This window comes from Schistocerca gregaria, chromosome 1 (genome assembly GCF_023897955.1).
Source record: "Schistocerca gregaria isolate iqSchGreg1 chromosome 1, iqSchGreg1.2, whole genome shotgun sequence".
Lineage (NCBI taxonomy): Eukaryota > Metazoa > Arthropoda > Insecta > Orthoptera > Acrididae > Schistocerca > Schistocerca gregaria.
The window spans coordinates 131,005,394-131,032,173 of record NC_064920.1 but is presented as its reverse complement, the minus strand read 5'-3'; the positions used below and the strand labels follow the sequence as shown (position 1 = coordinate 131,032,173).

Here is a 26,780-nt window from a genome sequence, read left to right as displayed (position 1 = left end):
GTTGTGACCTCAGTTCTATGCTCAAGTATGTAGACCTTACACATATAAGCCAAATTCTCGTAGATCTGTTATCCATGACGCTGTTATGTGTAAATGCAGTAAAAACGGAACCATATCTTCACGTGCCTGTTGACGGGAATTTTCTTTCAATACCCAATTTTTACCTACTGATATAAATATAGCAATAGAACGCACATTTCGTACAGAAACAAATACAATGAAGAGAAAAGATTTTGAATTACTTCATGAGTCAATGTATGTAATCCCAGTGATGATCTTTAATTCTTCCAGCCCAAGGTGAGAGGGTTTCAGTTTTCTCGGCCACAAGTGAGAAAAGTAGACAGTTCCACAACAAGATATTCTGCTATGTTTCCTTAAGTGCTTCCATTAAACAATGGCACTCTGTATCTATAGAAACGGCGACAATTTTCACTTCGGCACAGGGGGCTTTTACTGGAGACTGTCAAGGGGAAACTTGCTAGATACATGAAGGGAGAAGATCAGACAGAGACGTCTGACGCTCCGCTGACGCTTGCCGAAAACTACATTAAGTATGATTCCCGCCTATAACTGACGGCGAGAGAGATGCATCATCTGTCCACTTCTCATCGAAGCACACTGTCACCAAGCAATGGCTGACGCTTCGAGGACGGCTTGAAATTGCTAGGGAGGTGATGCAGCTAAAGTTCCTGGTAAATGTGCTAACAGGGCACACACGTTCGTGGGAGTGTATACATATGATGGGGACCGGCTGTGACACAGCAGTCAACCAAAGTCAAAAAATGTGACTAATCATACAGTGTTTCCTTTACCACTTCGTTAGTGAATGCTGTTCTAAAGAGCGCAATTCCCATCTATCGGTAAGCAGCGCACGTGAGCGAATCTAATAGCAGGACTGTGTTACTACGATTGTACAGAGCAACTCTGTCAATACGCAGGTGTATCAATCAGTAGGGCCATGGTAAACAGAGCGATGTATCGTGTCTGTTGCATAAATAAAGAGTGTTTGATGTAATTGCTTCAGAGAAATATGAAAGTAAGCCTATCAGGAAAGTAATGCGAGACATGTAGCATGGGTCATGTCTTGCAGAACCTCTTACATCTGAGCTGTAGGCCTGCACAGCGTCCCTTTGGCGCAGAGGATAGCGCGTTGGACTTCTAATCCAAAGGTCGTGGGTTCGATCCCCACAAGGGACGGGCAATTTTTAAAAACGTGTGCCAATCTCCAGGTGGGTACTGACGTATGGGAAATCACAAGCCTCTGCAAAAGTTGAAAATTGTTGTGACCTCAGTTCTATGCTCAAGTATGTAGACCTTACACATATAAGCCAAATTCTCGTAGATCTGTTATCCATGACGCTGTTATGTGTAAATGCAGTAAAAACGGAACCATATCTTCACGTGCCTGTTGACGGGAATTTTCTTTCAATACCCAATTTTTACCTACTGATATAAATATAGCAATAGAACGCACATTTCGTACAGAAACAAATACAATGAAGAGACAAGATTTTGAATTACTTCATGAGTCAATGTATGTAATCCCAGTGATGATCTTTAATTCTTCCAGCCCAAGGTGAGAGGGTTTCAGTTTTCTCGGCCACAAGTGAGAAAAGTAGACAGTTCCACAACAAGATATTCTGCTATGTTTCCTTAAGTGCTTCCATTAAACAATGGCACTCTGTATCTATAGAAACGGCGACAATTTTCACTTCGGCACAGGGGGCTTTTACTGGAGACTGTCAAGGGGGAACTTGCTAGATACATGAAGGGAGAAGATCAGACAGAGACGTCTGACGCTCCGGTGACGCTTGCCGAAAACTACATTAAGTATGATTCCCGCCTATAACTGACGGCGAGAGAGATGCATCATCTGTCCACTTCTCATCGAAGCACACTGTCACCAAGCAATGGCTGACGCTTCGAGGACGGCTTGAAATTGCTAGGGAGGTGATGCAGCTAAAGTTCCTGGTAAATGTGCTAACAGGGCACACACGTTCGTGGGAGTGTATACATATGATGGGGACCGGCTGTGACACAGCAGTCAACCAAAGTCAAAAAATGTGACTAATCATACAGTGTTTCCTTTACCACTTCGTTAGTGAATGCTGTTCTAAAGAGCGCAATTCCCATCTATCGGTAAGCAGCGCACGTGAGCGAATCTAATAGCAGGACTGTGTTACTACGATTGTACAGAGCAACTCTGTCAATACGCAGGTGTATCAATCAGTAGGGCCATGGTAAACAGAGCGATGTATCGTGTCTGTTGCATAAATAAAGAGTCTTTGATGTAATTGCTTCAGAGAAATATGAAAGTAAGCCTATCAGGAAAGTAATGCGAGACATGTAGCATGGGTCATGTCTTGCAGAACCTCTTACATCTGAGCTGTAGGCGTGCACAGCGTCCCTTTGGCGCAGAGGATAGCGCGTTGGACTTCTAATCCAAAGGTCGTGGGTTCGATCCCCACAAGGGACCGTCAATTTTTAAAAACGTGTGCCAATCTCCAGATGGGTACTGACGTATGGGAAATCACAAGCCTCTGCAAAAGTTGAAAATTGTTGTGACCTCAGTTCTATGCTCAAGTATGTAGACCTTACACATATAAGCCAAATTCTCGTAGATCTGTTATCCATGACGCTGTTATGTGTAAATGCAGTAAAAACGGAACCATATCTTCACGTGCCTGTTGACGGGAATTTTCTTTCAATACCCAATTTTTACCTACTGATATAAATATAGCAATAGAACGCACATTTCGTACAGAAACAAATACAATGAAGAGACAAGATTTTGAATTACTTCATGAGTCAATGTATGTAATCCCAGTGATGATCTTTAATTCTTCCAGCCCAAGGTGAGAGGGTTTCAGTTTTCTCGGCCACAAGTGAGAAAAGTAGACAGTTCCACAACAAGATATTCTGCTATGTTTCCTTAAGTGCTTCCATTAAACAATGGCACTCTGTATCTATAGAAACGGCGACAATTTTCACTTCGGCACAGGGGGCTTTTACTGGAGACTGTCAAGGGGGAACTTGCTAGATACATGAAGGGAGAAGATCAGACAGAGACGTCTGACGCTCCGCTGACGCTTGCCGAAAACTACATTAAGTATGATTCCCGCCTATAACTGACAGCGAGAGAGATGCATCATCTGTCCACTTCTCATCGAAGCACACTGTCACCAAGCAATGGCTGACGCTTCGAGGACGGCTTGAAATTGCTAGGGAGGTGATGCAGCTAAAGTTCCTGGTAAATGTGCTAACAGGGCACACACGTTCGTGGGAGTGTATACATATGATGGGGACCGGCTGTGACACAGCAGTCAACCAAAGTCAAAAAATGTGACTAATCATACAGTGTTTCCTTTACCACTTCGTTAGTGAATGCTGTTCTAAAGAGCGCAATTCCCATCTATCGGTAAGCAGCGCACGTGAGCGAATCTAATAGCAGGACTGTGTTACTACGATTGTACAGAGCAACTCTGTCAATACGCAGGTGTATCAATCAGTAGGGCCATGGTAAACAGAGCGATGTATCGTGTCTGTTGCATAAATAAAGAGTCTTTGATGTAATTGCTTCAGAGAAATATGAAAGTAAGCCTATCAGGAAAGTAATGCGAGACATGTAGCATGGGTCATGTCTTGCAGAACCTCTTACATCTGAGCTGTAGGCCTGCACAGCGTCCCTTTGGCGCAGAGGATAGCGCGTTGGACTTCTAATCCAAAGGTCGTGGGTTCGATCCCCACAAGGGACGGGCAATTTTTAAAAACGTGTGCCAATCTCCAGGTGGGTACTGACGTATGGGAAATCACAAGCCTCTGCAAAAGTTGAAAATTGTTGTGACCTCAGTTCTATGCTCAAGTATGTAGACCTTACACATATAAGCCAAATTCTCGTAGATCTGTTATCCATGACGCTGTTATGTGTAAATGCAGTAAAAACGGAACCATATCTTCACGTGCCTGTTGACGGGAATTTTCTTTCAATACCCAATTTTTACCTACTGATATAAATATAGCAATAGAACGCACATTTCGTACAGAAACAAATACAATGAAGAGAAAAGATTTTGAATTACTTCATGAGTCAATGTATGTAATCCCAGTGATGATCTTTAATTCTTCCAGCCCAAGGTGAGAGGGTTTCAGTTTTCTCGGCCACAAGTGAGAAAAGTAGACAGTTCCACAACAAGATATTCTGCTATGTTTCCTTAAGTGCTTCCATTAAACAATGGCACTCTGTATCTATAGAAACGGCGACAATTTTCACTTCGGCACAGGGGGCTTTTACTGGAGACTGTCAAGGGGAAACTTGCTAGATACATGAAGGGAGAAGATCAGACAGAGACGTCTGACGCTCCGCTGACGCTTGCCGAAAACTACATTAAGTATGATTCCCGCCTATAACTGACGGCGAGAGAGATGCATCATCTGTCCACTTCTCATCGAAGCACACTGTCACCAAGCAATGGCTGACGCTTCGAGGACGGCTTGAAATTGCTAGGGAGGTGATGCAGCTAAAGTTCCTGGTAAATGTGCTAACAGGGCACACACGTTCGTGGGAGTGTATACATATGATGGGGACCGGCTGTGACACAGCAGTCAACCAAAGTCAAAAAATGTGACTAATCATACAGTGTTTCCTTTACCACTTCGTTAGTGAATGCTGTTCTAAAGAGCGCAATTCCCATCTATCGGTAAGCAGCGCACGTGAGCGAATCTAATAGCAGGACTGTGTTACTACGATTGTACAGAGCAACTCTGTCAATACGCAGGTGTATCAATCAGTAGGGCCATGGTAAACAGAGCGATGTATCGTGTCTGTTGCATAAATAAAGAGTCTTTGATGTAATTGCTTCAGAGAAATATGAAAGTAAGCCTATCAGGAAAGTAATGCGAGACATGTAGCATGGGTCATGTCTTGCAGAACCTCTTACATCTGAGCTGTAGGCCTGCACAGCGTCCCTTTGGCGCAGAGGATAGCGCGTTGGACTTCTAATCCAAAGGTCGTGGGTTCGATCCCCACAAGGGACGGGCAATTTTTAAAAACGTGTGCCAATCTCCAGGTGGGTACTGACGTATGGGAAATCACAAGCCTCTGCAAAAGTTGAAAATTGTTGTGACCTCAGTTCTATGCTCAAGTATGTAGACCTTACACATATAAGCCAAATTCTCGTAGATCTGTTATCCATGACGCTGTTATGTGTAAATGCAGTAAAAACGGAACCATATCTTCACGTGCCTGTTGACGGGAATTTTCTTTCAATACCCAATTTTTACCTACTGATATAAATATAGCAATAGAACGCACATTTCGTACAGAAACAAATACAATGAAGAGAAAAGATTTTGAATTACTTCATGAGTCAATGTATGTAATCCCAGTGATGATCTTTAATTCTTCCAGCCCAAGGTGAGAGGGTTTCAGTTTTCTCGGCCACAAGTGAGAAAAGTAGACAGTTCCACAACAAGATATTCTGCTATGTTTCCTTAAGTGCTTCCATTAAACAATGGCACTCTGTATCTATAGAAACGGCGACAATTTTCACTTCGGCACAGGGGGCTTTTACTGGAGACTGTCAAGGGGAAACTTGCTAGATACATGAAGGGAGAAGATCAGACAGAGACGTCTGACGCTCCGCTGACGCTTGCCGAAAACTACATTAAGTATGATTCCCGCCTATAACTGACGGCGAGAGAGATGCATCATCTGTCCACTTCTCATCGAAGCACACTGTCACCAAGCAATGGCTGACGCTTCGAGGACGGCTTGAAATTGCTAGGGAGGTGATGCAGCTAAAGTTCCTGGTAAATGTGCTAACAGGGCACACACGTTCGTGGGAGTGTATACATATGATGGGGACCGGCTGTGACACAGCAGTCAACCAAAGTCAAAAAATGTGACTAATCATACAGTGTTTCCTTTACCACTTCGTTAGTGAATGCTGTTCTAAAGAGCGCAATTCCCATCTATCGGTAAGCAGCGCACGTGAGCGAATCTAATAGCAGGACTGTGTTACTACGATTGTACAGAGCAACTCTGTCAATACGCAGGTGTATCAATCAGTAGGGCCATGGTAAACAGAGCGATGTATCGTGTCTGTTGCATAAATAAAGAGTGTTTGATGTAATTGCTTCAGAGAAATATGAAAGTAAGCCTATCAGGAAAGTAATGCGAGACATGTAGCATGGGTCATGTCTTGCAGAACCTCTTACATCTGAGCTGTAGGCCTGCACAGCGTCCCTTTGGCGCAGAGGATAGCGCGTTGGACTTCTAATCCAAAGGTCGTGGGTTCGATCCCCACAAGGGACCGGCAATTTTTAAAAACGTGTGCCAATCTCCAGATGGGTACTGACGTATGGGAAATCACAAGCCTCTGCAAAAGTTGAAAATTGTTGTGACCTCAGTTCTATGCTCAAGTATGTAGACCTTACACATATAAGCCAAATTCTCGTAGATCTGTTATCCATGACGCTGTTATGTGTAAATGCAGTAAAAACGGAACCATATCTTCACGTGCCTGTTGACGGGAATTTTCTTTCAATACCCAATTTTTACCTACTGATATAAATATAGCAATAGAACGCACATTTCGTACAGAAACAAATACAATGAAGAGACAAGATTTTGAATTACTTCATGAGTCAATGTATGTAATCCCAGTGATGATCTTTAATTCTTCCAGCCCAAGGTGAGAGGGTTTCAGTTTTCTCGGCCACAAGTGAGAAAAGTAGACAGTTCCACAACAAGATATTCTGCTATGTTTCCTTAAGTGCTTCCATTAAACAATGGCACTCTGTATCTATAGAAACGGCGACAATTTTCACTTCGGCACAGGGGGCTTTTACTGGAGACTGTCAAGGGGGAACTTGCTAGATACATGAAGGGAGAAGATCAGACAGAGACGTCTGACGCTCCGGTGACGCTTGCCGAAAACTACATTAAGTATGATTCCCGCCTATAACTGACGGCGAGAGAGATGCATCATCTGTCCACTTCTCATCGAAGCACACTGTCACCAAGCAATGGCTGACGCTTCGAGGACGGCTTGAAATTGCTAGGGAGGTGATGCAGCTAAAGTTCCTGGTAAATGTGCTAACAGGGCACACACGTTCGTGGGAGTGTATACATATGATGGGGACCGGCTGTGACACAGCAGTCAACCAAAGTCAAAAAATGTGACTAATCATACAGTGTTTCCTTTACCACTTCGTTAGTGAATGCTGTTCTAAAGAGCGCAATTCCCATCTATCGGTAAGCAGCGCACGTGAGCGAATCTAATAGCAGGACTGTGTTACTACGATTGTACAGAGCAACTCTGTCAATACGCAGGTGTATCAATCAGTAGGGCCATGGTAAACAGAGCGATGTATCGTGTCTGTTGCATAAATAAAGAGTCTTTGATGTAATTGCTTCAGAGAAATATGAAAGTAAGCCTATCAGGAAAGTAATGCGAGACATGTAGCATGGGTCATGTCTTGCAGAACCTCTTACATCTGAGCTGTAGGCGTGCACAGCGTCCCTTTGGCGCAGAGGATAGCGCGTTGGACTTCTAATCCAAAGGTCGTGGGTTCGATCCCCACAAGGGACCGTCAATTTTTAAAAACGTGTGCCAATCTCCAGATGGGTACTGACGTATGGGAAATCACAAGCCTCTGCAAAAGTTGAAAATTGTTGTGACCTCAGTTCTATGCTCAAGTATGTAGACCTTACACATATAAGCCAAATTCTCGTAGATCTGTTATCCATGACGCTGTTATGTGTAAATGCAGTAAAAACGGAACCATATCTTCACGTGCCTGTTGACGGGAATTTTCTTTCAATACCCAATTTTTACCTACTGATATAAATATAGCAATAGAACGCACATTTCGTACAGAAACAAATACAATGAAGAGACAAGATTTTGAATTACTTCATGAGTCAATGTATGTAATCCCAGTGATGATCTTTAATTCTTCCAGCCCAAGGTGAGAGGGTTTCAGTTTTCTCGGCCACAAGTGAGAAAAGTAGACAGTTCCACAACAAGATATTCTGCTATGTTTCCTTAAGTGCTTCCATTAAACAATGGCACTCTGTATCTATAGAAACGGCGACAATTTTCACTTCGGCACAGGGGGCTTTTACTGGAGACTGTCAAGGGGGAACTTGCTAGATACATGAAGGGAGAAGATCAGACAGAGACGTCTGACGCTCCGCTGACGCTTGCCGAAAACTACATTAAGTATGATTCCCGCCTATAACTGACAGCGAGAGAGATGCATCATCTGTCCACTTCTCATCGAAGCACACTGTCACCAAGCAATGGCTGACGCTTCGAGGACGGCTTGAAATTGCTAGGGAGGTGATGCAGCTAAAGTTCCTGGTAAATGTGCTAACAGGGCACACACGTTCGTGGGAGTGTATACATATGATGGGGACCGGCTGTGACACAGCAGTCAACCAAAGTCAAAAAATGTGACTAATCATACAGTGTTTCCTTTACCACTTCGTTAGTGAATGCTGTTCTAAAGAGCGCAATTCCCATCTATCGGTAAGCAGCGCACGTGAGCGAATCTAATAGCAGGACTGTGTTACTACGATTGTACAGAGCAACTCTGTCAATACGCAGGTGTATCAATCAGTAGGGCCATGGTAAACAGAGCGATGTATCGTGTCTGTTGCATAAATAAAGAGTCTTTGATGTAATTGCTTCAGAGAAATATGAAAGTAAGCCTATCAGGAAAGTAATGCGAGACATGTAGCATGGGTCATGTCTTGCAGAACCTCTTACATCTGAGCTGTAGGCCTGCACAGCGTCCCTTTGGCGCAGAGGATAGCGCGTTGGACTTCTAATCCAAAGGTCGTGGGTTCGATCCCCACAAGGGACCGGCAATTTTTAAAAACGTTTGCCAATCTCCAGATGGGTACTGACGTATGGGAAATCACAAGCCTCTGCAAAAGTTGAAAATTGTTGTGACCTCAGTTCTATGCTCAAGTATGTAGACCTTACACATATAAGCCAAATTCTCGTAGATCTGTTATCCATGACGCTGTTATGTGTAAATGCAGTAAAAACGGAACCATATCTTCACGTGCCTGTCGACGGGAATTTTCTTTCAATACCCAATTTTTACCTACTGATATAAATATAGCAATAGAACGCACATTTCGTACAGAAACAAATACAATGAAGAGACAAGATTTTGAATTACTTCATGAGTCAATGTATGTAATCCCAGTGATGATCTTTAATTCTTCCAGCCCAAGGTGAGAGGGTTTCAGTTTTCTCGGCCACAAGTGAGAAAAGTAGACAGTTCCACAACAAGATATTCTGCTATGTTTCCTTAAGTGCTTCCATTAAACAATGGCACTCTGTATCTATAGAAACGGCGACAATTTTCACTTCGGCACAGGGGGCTTTTACTGGAGACTGTCAAGGGGAAACTTGCTAGATACATGAAGGGAGAAGATCAGACAGAGACGTCTGACGCTCCGCTGACGCTTGCCGAAAACTACATTAAGTATGATTCCCGCCTATAACTGACGGCGAGAGAGATGCATCATCTGTCCACTTCTCATCGAAGCACACTGTCACCAAGCAATGGCTGACGCTTCGAGGACGGCTTGAAATTGCTAGGGAGGTGATGCAGCTAAAGTTCCTGGTAAATGTGCTAACAGGGCACACACGTTCGTGGGAGTGTATACATATGATGGGGACCGGCTGTGACACAGCAGTCAACCAAAGTCAAAAAATGTGACTAATCATACAGTGTTTCCTTTACCACTTCGTTAGTGAATGCTGTTCTAAAGAGCGCAATTCCCATCTATCGGTAAGCAGCGCACGTGAGCGAATCTAATAGCAGGACTGTGTTACTACGATTGTACAGAGCAACTCTGTCAATACGCAGGTGTATCAATCAGTAGGGCCATGGTAAACAGAGCGATGTATCGTGTCTGTTGCATAAATAAAGAGTCTTTGATGTAATTGCTTCAGAGAAATATGAAAGTAAGCCTATCAGGAAAGTAATGCAAGACATGTAGCATGGATCATGTCTTGCAGAACCTCTTACATCTGAGCTGTAGGCCTGCACAGCGTCCCTTTGGCGCAGAGGATAGCGCGTTGGACTTCTAATCCAAAGGTCGTGGGTTCGATCCCCACAAGGGACAGGCAATTTTTAAAAACGTGTGCCAATCTCCAGATGGGTACTGACGTATGGGAAATCACAAGCCTCTGCAAAAGTTGAAAATTGTTGTGACCTCAGTTCTATGCTCAAGTATGTAGACCTTACACATATAAGCCAAATTCTCGTAGATCTGTTATCCATGACGCTGTTATGTGTAAATGCAGTAAAAACGGAACCATATCTTCACGTGCCTGTTGACGGGAATTTTCTTTCAATACCCAATTTTTACCTACTGATATAAATATAGCAATAGAACGCACATTTCGTACAGAAACAAATACAATGAAGAGAAAAGATTTTGAATTACTTCATGAGTCAATGTATGTAATCCCAGTGATGATCTTTAATTCTTCCAGCCCAAGGTGAGAGGGTTTCAGTTTTCTCGGCCACAAGTGAGAAAAGTAGACAGTTCCACAACAAGATATTCTGCTATGTTTCCTTAAGTGCTTCCATTAAACAATGGCACTCTGTATCTATAGAAACGGCGACAATTTTCACTTCGGCACAGGGGGCTTTTACTGGAGACTGTCAAGGGGGAACTTGCTAGATACATGAAGGGAGAAGATCAGACAGAGACGTCTGACGCTCCGCTGCCGAAAACTACATTAAGTATGATTCCCGCCTATAACTGACGGCGAGAGAGATGCATCATCTGTCCACTTCTCATCGAAGCACACTGTCACCAAGCAATGGCTGACGCTTCGAGGACGACTTGAAATTGCTAGGGAGGTGATGCAGCTAAAGTTCCTGGTAAATGTGCTAACAGGGCACACACGTTCGTGGGAGTGTATACATATGATGGGGACCGGCTGTGACACAGCAGTCAACCAAAGTCAAAAAATGTGACTAATCATACAGTGTTTCCTTTACCACTTCGTTAGTGAATGCTGTTCTAAAGAGCGCAATTCCCATCTATCGGTAAGCAGCGCACGTGAGCGAATCTAATAGCAGGACTGTGTTACTACGATTGTACAGAGCAACTCTGTCAATACGCAGGTGTATCAATCAGTAGGGCCATGGTAAACAGAGCGATGTATCGTGTCTGTTGCATAAATAAAGAGTCTTTGATGTAATTGCTTCAGAGAAATATGAAAGTAAGGCTATCAGGAAAGTAATGCGAGACATGTAGCATGGGTCATGTCTTGCAGAACCTCTTACATCTGAGCTGTAGGCCTGCACAGCGTCCCTTTGGCGCAGAGGATAGCGCGTTGGACTTCTAATCCAGAGGTCGTGGGTTCGATCCCCACAAGGGATGGGCAATTTTTTAAAACGTGTGCCAATCTCCAGATGGGTACTGACGTATGGGAAATCACAAGCCTCTGCAAAAGTTGAAAATTGTTGTGACCTCAGTTCTATGCTCAAGTATGTAGACCTTACACATATAAGCCAAATTCTCGTAGATCTGTTATCCATGACGCTGTTATGTGTAAATGCAGTAAAAACGGAACCATATCTTCATGTGCCTGTTGACGGGAATTTTCTTTCAATACCCAATTTTTACCTACTGATATAAATATAGCAATAGAACGCACATTTCGTACAGAAACAAATACAATGAAGAGAAAAGATTTTGAATTACTTCATGAGTCAATGTATGTAATCCCAGTGATGATCTTTAATTCTTCCAGCCCAAGGTGAGAGGGTTTCAGTTTTCTCGGCCACAAGTGAGAAAAGTAGACAGTTCCACAACAAGATATTCTGCTATGTTTCCTTAAGTGCTTCCATTAAACAATGGCACTCTGTATATATAGAAGCGGCTACAATTTTCACTTCGGCACAGGGGGCTTTTACTGGAGACTGTCAAGGGGGAACTTGCTAGATACATGAAGGGAGAAGATCAGACAGAGACGTCTGACGCTCCGCTGACGCTTGCCGAAAACTACATTAAGTATGATTCCCGCCTATAACTGACGGCGAGAGAGATGCATCATCTGTCCACTTCTCATCGAAGCACACTGTCACCAAGCAATGGCTGACGCTTCGAGGACGGCTTGAAATTGCTAGGGAGGTGATGCAGCTAAAGTTCCTGGTAAATGTGCTAACAGGGCACACACGTTCGTGGGAGTGTATACATATGATGGGGACCGGCTGTGACACAGCAGTCAACCAAAGTCAAAAAATGTGACTAATCATACAGTGTTTCCTTTACCACTTCGTTAGTGAATGCTGTTCTAAAGAGCGCAATTCCCATCTATCGGTAAGCAGCGCACGTGAGCGAATCTAATAGCAGGACTGTGTTACTACGATTGTACAGAGCAACTCTGTCAATACGCAGGTGTATCAATCAGTAGGGCCATGGTAAACAGAGCGATGTATCGTGTCTGTTGCATAAATAAAGAGTCTTTGATGTAATTGCTTCAGAGAAATATGAAAGTAAGCCTATCAGGAAAGTAATGCGAGACATGTAGCATGGGTCATGTCTTGCAGAACCTCTTACATCTGAGCTGTAGGCCTGCACAGCGTCCCTTTGGCGCAGAGGATAGCGTGTTGGACTTCTAATCCAAAGGTCGTGGGTTCGATCCCCACAAGGGACGGGCAATTTTTAAAAACGTGTGCCAATCTCCAGATGGGTACTGACGTATGGGAAATCACAAGCCTCTGCAAAAGTTGAAAATTGTTGTGACCTCAGTTCTATGCTCAAGTATGTAGACCTTACACATATAAGCCAAATTCTCGTAGATCTGTTATCCATGACGCTGTTATGTGTAAATGCAGTAAAAACGGAACCATATCTTCACGTGCCTGTTGACGGGAATTTTCTTTCAATACCCAATTTTTACCTACTGATATAAATATAGCAATAGAACGCACATTTCGTACAGAAACAAATACAATGAAGAGACAAGATTTTGAATTACTTCATGAGTCAATGTATGTAATCCCAGTGATGATCTTTAATTCTTCCAGCCCAAGGTGAGAGGGTTTCAGTTTTCTCGGCCACAAGTGAGAAAAGTAGACAGTTCCACAACAAGATATTCTGCTATGTTTCCTTAAGTGCTTCCATTAAACAATGGCACTCTGTATCTATAGAAACGGCGACAATTTTCACTTCGGCACAGGGGGCTTTTACTGGAGACTGTCAAGGGGGAACCTGCTAGATACATGAAGGGAGAAGATCATACAGAGACGTCTGACGCTCCGCTGACGCTTGCCGAAAACTACATTAAGTATGATTCCCGCCTATAACTGACGGCGAGAGAGATGCATCATCTGTCCACTTCTCATCGAAGCACACTGTCACCAAGCAATGGCTGACGCTTCGAGGACGGCTTGAAATTGCTAGGGAGGTGATGCAGCTAAGTTCCTGGTAAATGTGCTAACAGGGCACACACGTTCGTGGGAGTGTATACATATGATGGGGACCGGCTGTGACACAGCAGTCAACCAAAGTCAAAAAATGTGACTAATCATACAGTGTTTCCTTTACCACTTCGTTAGTGAATGCTGTTCTAAAGAGCGCAATTCCCATCTATCGGTAAGCAGCGCACGTGAGCGAATCTAATAGCAGGACTGTGTTATTACGATTGTACAGAGCAACTCTGTCAATACGCAGGTGTATCAATCAGTAGGGCCATGGTAAACAGAGCGATGTATCGTGTCTGTTGCATAAATAAAGAGTCTTTGATGTAATTGCTTCAGAGAAATATGAAAGTAAGCCTATCAGGAAAGTAATGCGAGACATGTAGCATGGGTCATGTCTTGCAGAACCTCTTACATCTGAGCTGTAGGCCTGCACAGCGTCTCTTTGGCGCAGAGGATAGCGCGTTGGATTTCTAATCCAAAGGTCGTGGGTTCGATCCCCACAAGGGACGGGCAATTTTTAAAAACGTGTGCCAATCTCCAGATGGGTACTGACGTATGGGAAATCACAAGCCTCTGCAAAAGTTGAAAATTGTTGTGACCTCAGTTCTCTGCTCAAGTATGTCGACCTTACACATATAAGCCAAATTCTCGTAGATCTGTTATCCATGACGCTGTTATGTGTAAATGCAGTAAAAACGGAACCATATCTTCACGTGCCTGTTGACGGGAATTTTCTTTCAATACCCAATTTTTACCTACTGATATAAATATAGCAATAGAACGCACATTTCGTACAGAAACAAATACAATGAAGAGAAAAGATTTTGAATTACTTCATGAGTCAATGTATGTAATCCCAGTGATGATCTTTAATTCTTCCAGCCCAAGGTGAGAGGGTTTCAGTTTTCTCGGCCACAAGTGAGAAAAGTAGACAGTTCCACAACAAGATATTCTGCTATGTTTCCTTAAGTGCTTCCATTAAACAATGGCACTCTGTATCTATAGAAACGGCGACAATTTTCACTTCGGCACAGGGGGCTTTTACTGGAGACTGTCAAGGGGGAACTTGCTAGATACATGAAGGGAGAAGATCAGACAGAGACGTCTGACGCTCCGCTGACGCTTGCCGAAAACTACATTAAGTATGATTCCCGCCTATAACTGACGGCGAGAGAGATGCATCATCTGTCCACTTCTCATCGAAGCACACTGTCACCAAGCAATGGCTGACGCTTCGAGGACGGCTTGAAATTGCTAGGGAGGTGATGCAGCTAAAGTTCCTGGTAAATGTGCTAACAGGGCACACACGTTCGTGGGAGTGTATACATATGATGGGGACCGGCTGTGACACAGCAGTCAACCAAAGTCAAAAAATGTGACTAATCATACAGTGTTTCCTTTACCACTTCGTTAGTGAATGCTGTTCTAAAGAGCGCAATTCCCATCTATCGGTAAGCAGCGCACGTGAGCGAATCTAATAGCAGGACTGTGTTACTACGATTGTACAGAGCAACTCTGTCAATACGCAGGTGTATCAATCAGTAGGGCCATGGTAAACAGAGCGATGTATCGTGTCTGTTGCATAAATAAAGAGTCTTTGATGTAATTGCTTCAGAGAAATATGAAAGTAAGCCTATCAGGAAAGTAATGCGAGACATGTAGCATGGGTCATGTCTTGCAGAACCTCTTACATCTGAGCTGTAGGCCTGCACAGCGTCCCTTTGGCGCAGAGGATAGCGTGTTGGACTTCTAATCCAAAGGTCGTGGGTTCGATCCCCACAAGGGACGGGCAATTTTTAAAAACGTGTGCCAATCTCCAGATGGGTACTGACGTATGGGAAATCACAAGCCTCTGCAAAAGTTGAAAATTGTTGTGACCTCAGTTCTATGCTCAAGTATGTAGACCTTACACATATAAGCCAAATTCTCGTAGATCTGTTATCCATGACGCTGTTATGTGTAAATGCAGTAAAAACGGAACCATATCTTCACGTGCCTGTTGACGGGAATTTTCTTTCAATACCCAATTTTTACCTACTGATATAAATATAGCAATAGAACGCACATTTCGTACAGAAACAAATACAATGAAGAGACAAGATTTTGAATTACTTCATGAGTCAATGTATGTAATCCCAGTGATGATCTTTAATTCTTCCAGCCCAAGGTGAGAGGGTTTCAGTTTTCTCGGCCACAAGTGAGAAAAGTAGACAGTTCCACAACAAGATATTCTGCTATGTTTCCTTAAGTGCTTCCATTAAACAATGGCACTCTGTATCTATAGAAACGGCGACAATTTTCACTTCGGCACAGGGGGCTTTTACTGGAGACTGTCAAGGGGGAACCTGCTAGATACATGAAGGGAGAAGATCATACAGAGACGTCTGACGCTCCGCTGACGCTTGCCGAAAACTACATTAAGTATGATTCCCGCCTATAACTGACGGCGAGAGAGATGCATCATCTGTCCACTTCTCATCGAAGCACACTGTCACCAAGCAATGGCTGACGCTTCGAGGACGGCTTGAAATTGCTAGGGAGGTGATGCAGCTAAGTTCCTGGTAAATGTGCTAACAGGGCACACACGTTCGTGGGAGTGTATACATATGATGGGGACCGGCTGTGACACAGCAGTCAACCAAAGTCAAAAAATGTGACTAATCATACAGTGTTTCCTTTACCACTTCGTTAGTGAATGCTGTTCTAAAGAGCGCAATTCCCATCTATCGGTAAGCAGCGCACGTGAGCGAATCTAATAGCAGGACTGTGTTATTACGATTGTACAGAGCAACTCTGTCAATACGCAGGTGTATCAATCAGTAGGGCCATGGTAAACAGAGCGATGTATCGTGTCTGTTGCATAAATAAAGAGTCTTTGATGTAATTGCTTCAGAGAAATATGAAAGTAAGCCTATCAGGAAAGTAATGCGAGACATGTAGCATGGGTCATGTCTTGCAGAACCTCTTACATCTGAGCTGTAGGCCTGCACAGCGTCTCTTTGGCGCAGAGGATAGCGCGTTGGATTTCTAATCCAAAGGTCGTGGGTTCGATCCCCACAAGGGACGGGCAATTTTTAAAAACGTGTGCCAATCTCCAGATGGGTACTGACGTATGGGAAATCACAAGCCTCTGCAAAAGTTGAAAATTGTTGTGACCTCAGTTCTCTGCTCAAGTATGTCGACCTTACACATATAAGCCAAATTCTCGTAGATCTGTTATCCATGACGCTGTTATGTGTAAATGCAGTAAAAACGGAACCATATCTTCACGTGCCTGTTGACGGGAATTTTCTTTCAATACCCAATTTTTACCTACTGATATAAATATAGCAATAGAACGCACATTTCGTACAGAAACAAATACAATGAAGAGAAAAGATTTTGAATTACTTCATGAGTCAATGTATGTAATCCCAGTGATGATCTTTAATTCTTCCAGCCCAAGGTGAGAGGGTTTCAGTTTTCTCGGCCACAAGTGAGAAAAGTAGACAGTTCCACAACAAGATATTCTGCTATGTTTCCTTAAGTGCTTCCATTAAACAATGGCACTCTGTATCTATAGAAACGGCGACAATTTTCACTTCGGCACAGGGGGCTTTTACTGGAGACTGTCAAGGGGGAACTTGCTAGATACATGAAGGGAGAAGATCAGACAGAGACGTCTGACGCTCCGCTGACGCTTGCCGAAAACTACATTAAGTATGATTCCCGCCTATAACTGACGGCGAGAGAGATGCATCATCTGTCCACTTCTCATCGAAGCACACTGTCACCAAGCAATGGCTGACGCTTCGAGGACGGCTTGAAATTGCTAGGGAGGTGATGCAGCTAAAGTTCCTGGTAAATGTGCTAACAGGGCACACACGTTCGTGGGAGTGTATACATATGATGGGGACCGGCTGTGACACAGCAGTCAACCAAAGTCAAAAAATGTGACTAATCATACAGTGTTTCCTTTACCACTTCGTTAGTGAATGCTGTTCTAAAGAGCGCAATTCCCATCTATCGGTAAGCAGCGCACGTGAGCGAATCTAATAGCAGGACTGTGTTACTACGATTGTACAGAGCAACTCTGTCAATACGCAGGTGTATCAATCAGTAGGGCCATGGTAAACAGAGCGATGTATCGTGTCTGTTGCATAAATAAAGAGTCTTTGATGTAATTGCTTCAGAGAAATATGAAAGTAAGCCTATCAGGAAAGTAATGCGAGACATGTAGCATGGGTCATGTCTTGCAGAACCTCTTACATCTGAGCTGTAGGCCTGCACAGCGTCCCTTTGGCGCAGAGGATAGCGCGTTGAACTTCTAATCCAAAGGTCGTGGGTTCGATCCCCACAAGGGGCGGGCAATTTTCAAAAACGTGTGCCAATCTCCAGATGGGTACTGACGTATGGGAAATCACAAGCCTCTGCAAAAGTTGAAAATTGTTGTGACCTCAGTTCTATGCTCAAGTATGTAGACCTTACACATATAAGCCAAATTCTCGTAGATCTGTTATCCATGACGCTGTTATGTGTAAATGCAGTAAAAACGGAACCATATCTTCACGTGCCTGTTGACGGGAATTTTCTTTCAATACCCAATTTTTACCTACTGATATAAATATTGCAATAGAACGCACATTTCGTACAGAAACAAATACAATGAAGAGAAAAGATTTTGAATTACTTCATGAGTCAATGTATGTAATCCCAGTGATGATCTTTAATTCTTCCAGCCCAAGGTGAGAGGGTTTCAGTTTTCTCGGCCACAAGTGAGAAAAGTAGACAGTTCCACAACAAGATATTCTGCTATGTTTCCTTAAGTGCTTCCATTAAACAATGGCACTCTGTATCTATAGAAACGGCGACAATTTTCACTTCGGCACAGGGGGCTTTTACTGGAGACTGTCAAGGGGGAACTTGCTAGATACATGAAGGGAGAAGATCAGACAGAGACGTCTGACGCTCCGCTGACGCTTGCCGAAAACTACATTAAGTATGATTCCCGCCTATAACTGACGGCGAGAGAGATGCATCATCTGTCCACTTCTCATCGAAGCACACTGTCACCAAGCAATGGCTGACGCTTCGAGGACGGCTTGAAATTGCTAGGGAGGTGATGCAGCTAAAGTTCCTGGTAAATGTGCTAACAGGGCACACACGTTCGTGGGAGTGTATACATATGATGGGGACCGGCTGTGACACAGCAGTCAACCAAAGTCAAAAAATGTGACTAATCATACAGTGTTTCCTTTACCACTTCGTTAGTGAATGCTGTTCTAAAGAGCGCAATTCCCATCTATCGGTAAGCAGCGCACGTGAGCGAATCTAATAGCAGGACTGTGTTACTACGATTGTACAGAGCAACTCTGTCAATACGCAGGTGTATCAATCAGTAGGGCCATGGTAAACAGAGCGATGTATCGTGTCTGTTGCATAAATAAAGAGTCTTTGATGTAATTGCTTCAGAGAAATATGAAAGTAAGCCTATCAGGAAAGTAATGCGAGACATGTAGCATGGGTCATGTCTTGCACAACCTCTTACATCTGAGCTGTAGGCCTGCACAGCGTCCCTTTGGCGCAGAGGATAGCGCGTTGGACTTCTGATCCAAAGGTCGTGGGTTCGATCCCCACAAGGGACGGGCAATTTTCAAAAACGTGTGCCAATCTCCAGATGGGTACTGACGTATGGGAAATCACAAGCCTCTGCAAAAGTTGAAAATTGTTGTGACCTCAGTTCTATGCTCAAGTATGTAGACCTTACACATATAAGCCAAATTCTCGTAGATCTGTTATCCATGACGCTGTTATGTGTAAATGCAGTAAAAACGGAACCATATCTTGACGTGCCTGTTGACGGGAATTTTCTTTCAATACCCAATTTTTACCTACTGATATAAATATAGCAATAGAACGCACATTTCGTACAGAAACAAATACAATGAAGAGAAAAGATTTTGAATTACTTCATGAGTCAATGTATGTAATCCCAGTGATGATCTTTAATTCTTCCAGCCCAAGGTGAGAGGGTTTCAGTTTTCTCGGCCACAAGTGAGAAAAGTAGACAGTTCCACAACAAGATATTCTGCTATGTTTCCTTAAGTGCTTCCATTAAACAATGGCACTCTGTATCTATAGAAACGGCGACAATTTTCACTTCGGCACAGGGGGCTTTTACTGGAGACTGTCAAGGGGGAACTTGCTAGATACATGAAGGGAGAAGATCAGACAGAGACGTCTGACGCTCCGCTGACGCTTGCCGAAAACTACATTAAGTATGATTCCCGCCTATAACTGACGGCGAGAGAGATGCATCATCTGTCCACTTCTCATCGAAGCACACTGTCACCAAGCAATGGCTGACGCTTCGAGGACGGCTTGAAATTGCTAGGGAGGTGATGCAGCTAAAGTTCCTGGTAAATGTGCTAACAGGGCACACACGTTCGTGGGAGTGTATACATATGATGGGGACCGGCTGTGACACAGCAGTCAACCAAAGTCAAAAAATGTGACTAATCATACAGTGTTTCCTTTACCACTTCGTTAGTGAATGCTGTTCTAAAGAGCGCAATTCCCATCTATCGGTAAGCAGCGCACGTGAGCGAATCTAATAGCAGGACTGTGTTACTACGATTGTACAGAGCAACTCTGTCAATACGCAGGTGTATCAATCAGTAGGGCCATGGTAAACAGAGCGATGTATCGTGTCTGTTGCATAAATAAAGAGTCTTTGATGTAATTGCTTCAGAGAAATATGAAAGTAAGCCTATCAGGAAAGTAATGCGAGACATGTAGCATGGGTCATGTCTTGCAGAACCTCTTACATCTGAGCTGTAGGCCTGCACAGCGTCCCTTTGGCGCAGAGGATAGCGCGTTGGACTTCAAATCCAAAGGTCGTGGGTTCGATCCCCACAAGGGACGGGCAATTTTTAAAAACGTGTGCCAATCTCCAGATGGGTACTGACGTATGGGAAATCACAAGCCTCTGCAAAAGTTGAAAATTGTTGTGACCTCAGTTCTATGCTCAAGTATGTAGACCTTACACATATAAGCCAAATTCTCGTAGATCTGTTATCCATGACGCTGTTATGTGTAAATGCAGTAAAAACGGAACCATATCTTCACGTGCCTGTTGACGGGAATTTTCTTTCAATACCCAATTTTTACCTACTGATATAAATATAGCAATAGAACGCACATTTCGTACAGAAACAAATACAATGAAGAGAAAAGATTTTGAATTGCTTCATTAGTCAATGTATGTAATCCCAGTGATGATCTTTAATTCTTCCAGCCCAAGGTGAGAGGGTTTCAGTTTTCTCGGCCACAAGTGAGAAAAGTAGACAGTTCCACAACAAGATATTCTGCTATGTTTCCTTAAGTGCTTCCATTAAACAATGGCACTCTGTATCTATAGAAACGGCGACAATTTTCACTTCGGCACAGGGGGCTTTTACTGGAGACTGTCAAGGGGGAACTTGCTAGATACATGAAGGGAGAAGATCAGACAGAGACGTCTGACGCTCCGCTGACGCTTGCCGAAAACTACATTAAGTATGATTCCCGCCTATAACTGACGGCGAGAGAGATGCATCATCTGTCCACTTCTCATCGAAGCACACTGTCACCAAGCAATGGCTGACGCTTCGAGGACGGCTTGAAATTGCTAGGGAGGTGATGCAGCTAAAGTTCCTGGTAAATGTGCTAACAGGGCACACACGTTCGTGGGAGTGTATACATATGATGGGGACCGGCTGTGACACAGCAGTCAACCAAAGTCAAAAAATGTGACTAATCATACAGTGTTTCCTTTACCACTTCGTTAGTGAATGCTGTTCTAAAGAGCGCAATTCCCATCTATCGGTAAGCAGCGCACGTGAGCGAATCTAATAGCAGGACTGTGTTACTACGATTGTACAGAGCAACTCTGTCAATACGCAGGTGTATCAATCAGTAGGGCCATGGTAAACAGAGCGATGTATCGTGTCTGTTGCATAAATAAAGAGTCTTTGATGTAATTGCTTCAGAGAAATATGAAAGTAAGCCTATCAGGAAAGTAATGCGAGACATGTAGCATGGGTCATGTCTTGCAGAACCTCTTACATCTGAGCTGTAGGCCTGCTCAGCGTCTCTTTGGCGCAGAGGATAGCGCGTTGGACTTCTAATCCAAAGGTCGTGGGTTCGATCCCCACAAGGGACGGGCAATTTTTAAAAACGTGTGCCAATCTCCAGATGGGTACTGACGTATGGGAAATCACAAGCCTCTGCAAAAGTTGAAAATTGTTGTGACCTCAGTTCTATGCTCAAGTATGTAGACCTTACACATATAAGCCAAATTCTCGTAGATCTGTTATCCATGACGCTGTTATGTGTAAATGCAGTGAAAACGGAACCATATCTTCAAGTGCCTGTTGATGGGAATTTTCTTTCAATACCCAATTTTTACCTACTGATATAAATATAGCAATAGAACGCACATTTCGTACAGAAACAAATACAATGAAGAGAAAAGATTTTGAATTACTTCATGAGTCAATGTATGTAATCCCAGTGATGATCTTTAATTCTTCCAGCCCAAGGTGAGAGGGTTTCAGTTTTCTCGGCCACAAGTGAGAAAAGTAGACAGTTCCACAACAAGATATTCTGCTATGTTTCCTTAAGTGCTTCCATTAAACAATGGCACTCTGTATCTATAGAAACGGCGACAATTTTCACTTCGGCACAGGGGGCTTTTACTGGAGACTGTCAAGGGGGAACTTGCTAGATACATGAAGGGAGAAGATCAGACAGAGACGTCTGACGCTCCGCTGACGCTTGCCGAAAACTACATTAAGTATGATTCCCGCCTATAACTGACGGCGAGAGAGATGCATCATCTGTCCACTTCTCATCGAAGCACACTGTCACCAAGCAATGGCTGACGCTTCGAGGACGGCTTGAAATTGCTAGGGAGGTGATGCAGCTAAAGTTCCTGGTAAATGTGCTAACAGGGCACACACGTTCGTGGGAGTGTATACATATGATGGGGACCGGCTGTGACACAGCAGTCAACCAAAGTCAAAAAATGTGACTAATCATACAGTGTTTCCTTTACCACTTCGTTAGTGAATGCTGTTCTAAAGAGCGCAATTCCCATCTATCGGTAAGCAGCGCACGTGAGCGAATCTAATAGCAGGACTGTGTTACTACGATTGTACAGAGCAACTCTGTCAATACGCAGGTGTATCAATCAGTAGGGCCATGGTAAACAGAGCGATGTATCGTGTCTGTTGCATAAATAAAGAGTCTTTGATGTAATTGCTTCAGAGAAATATGAAAGTAAGCCTATCAGGAAAGTAATGCGAGACATGTAGCATGGGTCATGTCTTGCAGAACCTCTTACATCTGAGCTGTAGGCCTGCACAGCGTCCCTTTGGCGCAGAGGATAGCGCGTTGGACTTCTAATCCAAAGGTCGTGGGTTCGATCCCCACAAGGGACGGGCAATTTTTAAAAACGTGTGCCAATCTCCAGATGGGTACTGACGTATGGGAAATCACAAGCCTCTGCAAAAGTTGAAAATTGTTGTGACCTCAGTTCTATGCTCAAGTATGTAGACCTTACACATATAAGCCAAATTCTCGTAGATCTGTTATCCATGACGCTGTTTTGTGTAAATGCAGTAAAAACGGAACCATATCTTGACGTGCCTGTTGACGGGAATTTTCTTTCAATACCCAATTTTTACCTACTGATATAAATATAGCAATAGAACGCACATTTCGTACAGAAACAAATACAATGAAGAGAAAAGATTTTGAATTACTTCATGAGTCAATGTATGTAATCCCAGTGATGATCTTTAATTCTTCCAGCCCAAGGTGAGAGGGTTTCAGTTTTCTCGGCCACAAGTGAGAAAAGTAGACAGTTCCACAACAAGATATTCTGCTATGTTTCCTTAAGTGCTTCCATTAAACAATGGCACTCTGTATCTATAGAAACGGCGACAATTTTCACTTCGGCACAGGGGGCTTTTACTGGAGACTGTCAAGGGGGAACTTGCTAGATACATGAAGGGAGAAGATCAGACAGAGACGTCTGACGCTCCGCTGACGCTTGCCGAAAACTACATTAAGTATGATTCCCGCCTATAACTGACGGCGAGAGAGATGCATCATCTGTCCACTTCTCATCGAAGCACACTGTCACCAAGCAATGGCTGACGCTTCGAGGACGGCTTGAAATTGCTAGGGAGGTGATGCAGCTAAAGTTCCTGGTAAATGTGCTAACAGGGCACACACGTTCGTGGGAGTGTATACATATGATGGGGACCGGCTGTGACACAGCAGTCAACCAAAGTCAAAAAATGTGACTAATCATACAGTGTTTCCTTTACCACTTCGTTAGTGAATGCTGTTCTAAAGAGCGCAATTCCCATCCATCGGTAAGCAGCGCAAGTGAGCGAATCTAATAGCAGGACTGTGTTACTACGATTGTACAGAGCAACTCTGTCAATACGCAGGTGTATCAATCAGTAGGGCCATGGTAAACAGAGCGATGTATCGTGTCTGTTGCATAAATAAAGAGTCTTTGATGTAATTGCTTCAGAGAAATATGAAAGTAAGCCTATCAGGAAAGTAATGCGAGACATGTAGCATGGGTCATGTCTTGCAGAATCTCTTACATCTGAGCACACTAGATCGCGTGTTTCCCTTTGGCGCAGAGGATAGCGCGTTGGACTTCTAATCCAAAGGTCGTGGGTTCGATCCCCACAAGAGATGGGCAATTTTTAAAAACGTGTGCCAATCTCCAGATGGGTACTGACGTATGGGAAATCACAAGCCTCTGCAAAAGTTGAAAATTGTTGTGACCTCAGTTCTATGCTCAAGTATGTAGACCTTACACATATAAGCCAAATTCTCGTAGATCTGTTATCCATGACGCTGTTATGTGTAAATGCAGTAAAAACGGAACCATATCTTGACGTGCCTGTTGACGGGAATTTTCTTTCAATACCCAATTTTTACCTACTGATATAAATATAGCAATAGAACGCACATTTCGTACAGAAACAAATACAATGAAGAGAAAAGATTTTGAATTACTTCATTAGTCAATGTATGTAATCCCAGTGATGATCTTTAATTCTTCCAGCCCAAGGTGAGAGGGTTTCAGTTTTCTCGGCCACAAGTGAGAAAAGTAGACAGTTCCACAACAAGATATTCTGCTATGTTTCCTTAAGTGCTTCCATTAAACAATGGCACTCTGTATCTATAGAAACGGCGACAATTTTCACTTCGGCACAGGGGGCTTTTACTGGAGACTGTCAAGGGGGAACTTGCTAGATACATGAAGGGAGAAGATCAGACAGAGACGTCTGACGCTCCGCTGACGCTTGCCGAAAACTACATTAAGTATGATTCCCGCCTATAACTGACGGCGAGAGAGATGCATCATCTGTCCACTTCTCATCGAAGCACACTGTCACCAAGCAATGGCTGACGCTTCGAGGACGGCTTGAAATTGCTAGGGAGGTGATGCAGCTAAAGTTCCTGGTAAATGTGCTAACAGGGCACACACGTTCGTGGGAGTGTATACATATGATGGGGACCGGCTGTGACACAGCAGTCAACCAAAGTCAAAAAATGTGACTAATCATACAGTGTTTCCTTTACCACTTCGTTAGTGAATGCTGTTCTAAAGAGCGCAATTCCCATCTATCGGTAAGCAGCGCACGTGAGGCAATCTAATAGCAGGACTGTGTTACTACGATTGTACAGAGCAACTCTGTCAATACGCAGGTGTATCAATCAGTAGGGCCATGGTAAACAGAGCGATGTATCGTGTCTGTTGCATAAATAAAGAGTCTTTGATGTAATTGCTTCAGAGAAATATGAAAGTAAGCCTATCAGGAAAGTAATGCGAGACATGTAGCATGGGTCATGTCTTGCAGAACCTCTTACATCTGAGCTGTAGGCCTGCACAGCGTCGTTTGGCGCAGAGGATAGCGCGTTGGACTTCTAATCCAAAGGTTGTGGGTTCGATCCCCACAAGGGACTGGCAATTTTTAAAAACGTGTGCCAATCTCCAGATGGGTACTGACGTATGGGAAATCACAAGCCTCTGCAAAAGTTGAAAATTGTTGTGACCTCAGTTCTATGCTCAAGTATGTAGACCTTACACATATAAGCCAAATTCTCGTAGATCTGTTATCCATGACGCTGTTTTGTGTAAATGCAGTAAAAACGGAACCATATCTTGACGTGCCTGTTGACGGGAATTTTCTTTCAATACCCAATTTTTACCTACTGATATAAATATAGCAATAGAACGCACATTTCGTACAGAAACAAATACAATGAAGAGAAAAGATTTTGAATTACTTCATGAGTCAATGTATGTAATCCCAGTGATGATCTTTAATTCTTCCAGCCCAAGGTGAGAGGGTTTCAGTTTTCTCGGCCACAAGTGAGAAAAGTAGACACTTCCACAACAAGATATTCTGCTATGTTTCCTTAAGTGCTTCCATTAAACAATGGCACTCTGTATCTATAGAAACGGCGACAATTTTCACTTCGGCACAGGGGGCTTTTACTGGAGACTGTCAAGGGGGAACTTGCTAGATACTTGAAGGGAGAAGATCAGACAGAGACGTCTGACGCTCCGCTGACGCTTGCCGAAAACTACATTAAGTATGATTCCCGCCTATAACTGACGGCGAGAGAGATGCATCATCTGTCCACTTCTCATCGAAGCACACTGTCACCAAGCAATGCCTGACGCTTCGAGGACGGCTTGAAATTGCTAGGGAGGTGATGCAGCTAAAGTTCCTGGTAAATGTGCTAACAGGGCACACACGTTCGTGGGAGTGTATACATATGATGGGGACCGGCTGTGACACAGCAGTCAACCAAAGTCAAAAAATGTGACTAATCATACAGTGTTTCCTTTACCACTTCGTTAGTGAATGCTGTTCTAAAGAGCGCAATTCCCATCTATCGGTAAGCAGCGCACGTGAGCGAATCTAATAGCAGGACTGTGTTACTACGATTGTACAGAGCAACTCTGTCAATACGCAGGTGTATCAATCAGTAGGGCCATGGTAAACAGAGCGATGTATCGTGTCTGTTGCATAAATAAAGAGTCTTTGATGTAATTGCTTCAGAGAAATATGAAAGTAAGCCTATCAGGAAAGTAATGCGAGACATGTAGCATGGGTCATGTCTTGCAGAACCTCTTACATCTGAGCTGTAGGCCTGCACAGCGTCATTTGGCGCAGAGGATAGCGCGTTGGACTTCTAATCCAAAGGTTGTGGGTTCGATCCCCACAAGGGACTGGCAATTTTTTAAA

At 43.6% G+C, this 26,780-nt stretch overlaps 20 non-coding genes across 20 annotated transcripts; all 20 read left to right on the top strand.

The window, feature by feature from the left end:
- Positions 1-1,124: 1,124 nt before the first annotated feature.
- On the top strand, positions 1,125-1,197 carry Trnar-ucu (transfer RNA arginine (anticodon UCU)). Its single transcript has one exon. It is a non-coding gene; the product is annotated as a tRNA-Arg (tRNA).
- A 1,206-nt stretch (positions 1,198-2,403) lies between these two features.
- On the top strand, positions 2,404-2,476 carry Trnar-ucu (transfer RNA arginine (anticodon UCU)). The gene has a single exon. It is a non-coding gene; the product is annotated as a tRNA-Arg (tRNA).
- Positions 2,477-3,682: 1,206 nt separating this feature from the next.
- Positions 3,683-3,755, top strand: Trnar-ucu (transfer RNA arginine (anticodon UCU)). The gene has a single exon. It is a non-coding gene; the product is annotated as a tRNA-Arg (tRNA).
- Positions 3,756-4,961: 1,206 nt separating this feature from the next.
- On the top strand, positions 4,962-5,034 carry Trnar-ucu (transfer RNA arginine (anticodon UCU)). Its single transcript has one exon. It is a non-coding gene; the product is annotated as a tRNA-Arg (tRNA).
- A 1,206-nt stretch (positions 5,035-6,240) lies between these two features.
- Trnar-ucu (transfer RNA arginine (anticodon UCU)) lies at positions 6,241-6,313 on the top strand. Its single transcript has one exon. It is a non-coding gene; the product is annotated as a tRNA-Arg (tRNA).
- A 1,206-nt stretch (positions 6,314-7,519) lies between these two features.
- Positions 7,520-7,592, top strand: Trnar-ucu (transfer RNA arginine (anticodon UCU)). The gene has a single exon. It is a non-coding gene; the product is annotated as a tRNA-Arg (tRNA).
- Positions 7,593-8,798: 1,206 nt separating this feature from the next.
- On the top strand, positions 8,799-8,871 carry Trnar-ucu (transfer RNA arginine (anticodon UCU)). The gene has a single exon. It is a non-coding gene; the product is annotated as a tRNA-Arg (tRNA).
- Positions 8,872-10,077: 1,206 nt separating this feature from the next.
- Trnar-ucu (transfer RNA arginine (anticodon UCU)) lies at positions 10,078-10,150 on the top strand. The gene has a single exon. It is a non-coding gene; the product is annotated as a tRNA-Arg (tRNA).
- A 1,199-nt stretch (positions 10,151-11,349) lies between these two features.
- Positions 11,350-11,422, top strand: Trnar-ucu (transfer RNA arginine (anticodon UCU)). The gene has a single exon. It is a non-coding gene; the product is annotated as a tRNA-Arg (tRNA).
- Positions 11,423-12,628: 1,206 nt separating this feature from the next.
- On the top strand, positions 12,629-12,701 carry Trnar-ucu (transfer RNA arginine (anticodon UCU)). Its single transcript has one exon. It is a non-coding gene; the product is annotated as a tRNA-Arg (tRNA).
- A 1,205-nt stretch (positions 12,702-13,906) lies between these two features.
- Positions 13,907-13,979, top strand: Trnar-ucu (transfer RNA arginine (anticodon UCU)). Its single transcript has one exon. It is a non-coding gene; the product is annotated as a tRNA-Arg (tRNA).
- Positions 13,980-15,185: 1,206 nt separating this feature from the next.
- Positions 15,186-15,258, top strand: Trnar-ucu (transfer RNA arginine (anticodon UCU)). The gene has a single exon. It is a non-coding gene; the product is annotated as a tRNA-Arg (tRNA).
- Positions 15,259-16,463: 1,205 nt separating this feature from the next.
- Trnar-ucu (transfer RNA arginine (anticodon UCU)) lies at positions 16,464-16,536 on the top strand. The gene has a single exon. It is a non-coding gene; the product is annotated as a tRNA-Arg (tRNA).
- A 1,206-nt stretch (positions 16,537-17,742) lies between these two features.
- On the top strand, positions 17,743-17,815 carry Trnar-ucu (transfer RNA arginine (anticodon UCU)). Its single transcript has one exon. It is a non-coding gene; the product is annotated as a tRNA-Arg (tRNA).
- Positions 17,816-19,021: 1,206 nt separating this feature from the next.
- On the top strand, positions 19,022-19,094 carry Trnar-ucu (transfer RNA arginine (anticodon UCU)). The gene has a single exon. It is a non-coding gene; the product is annotated as a tRNA-Arg (tRNA).
- A 2,485-nt stretch (positions 19,095-21,579) lies between these two features.
- Trnar-ucu (transfer RNA arginine (anticodon UCU)) lies at positions 21,580-21,652 on the top strand. Its single transcript has one exon. It is a non-coding gene; the product is annotated as a tRNA-Arg (tRNA).
- A 1,206-nt stretch (positions 21,653-22,858) lies between these two features.
- Trnar-ucu (transfer RNA arginine (anticodon UCU)) lies at positions 22,859-22,931 on the top strand. The gene has a single exon. It is a non-coding gene; the product is annotated as a tRNA-Arg (tRNA).
- Positions 22,932-24,137: 1,206 nt separating this feature from the next.
- On the top strand, positions 24,138-24,210 carry Trnar-ucu (transfer RNA arginine (anticodon UCU)). Its single transcript has one exon. It is a non-coding gene; the product is annotated as a tRNA-Arg (tRNA).
- A 1,209-nt stretch (positions 24,211-25,419) lies between these two features.
- On the top strand, positions 25,420-25,488 carry Trnar-ucu (transfer RNA arginine (anticodon UCU)). Its single transcript has one exon. It is a non-coding gene; the product is annotated as a tRNA-Arg (tRNA).
- Positions 25,489-26,694: 1,206 nt separating this feature from the next.
- Trnar-ucu (transfer RNA arginine (anticodon UCU)) lies at positions 26,695-26,766 on the top strand. Its single transcript has one exon. It is a non-coding gene; the product is annotated as a tRNA-Arg (tRNA).
- The last annotated feature ends 14 nt before the right edge of the window (positions 26,767-26,780 follow it).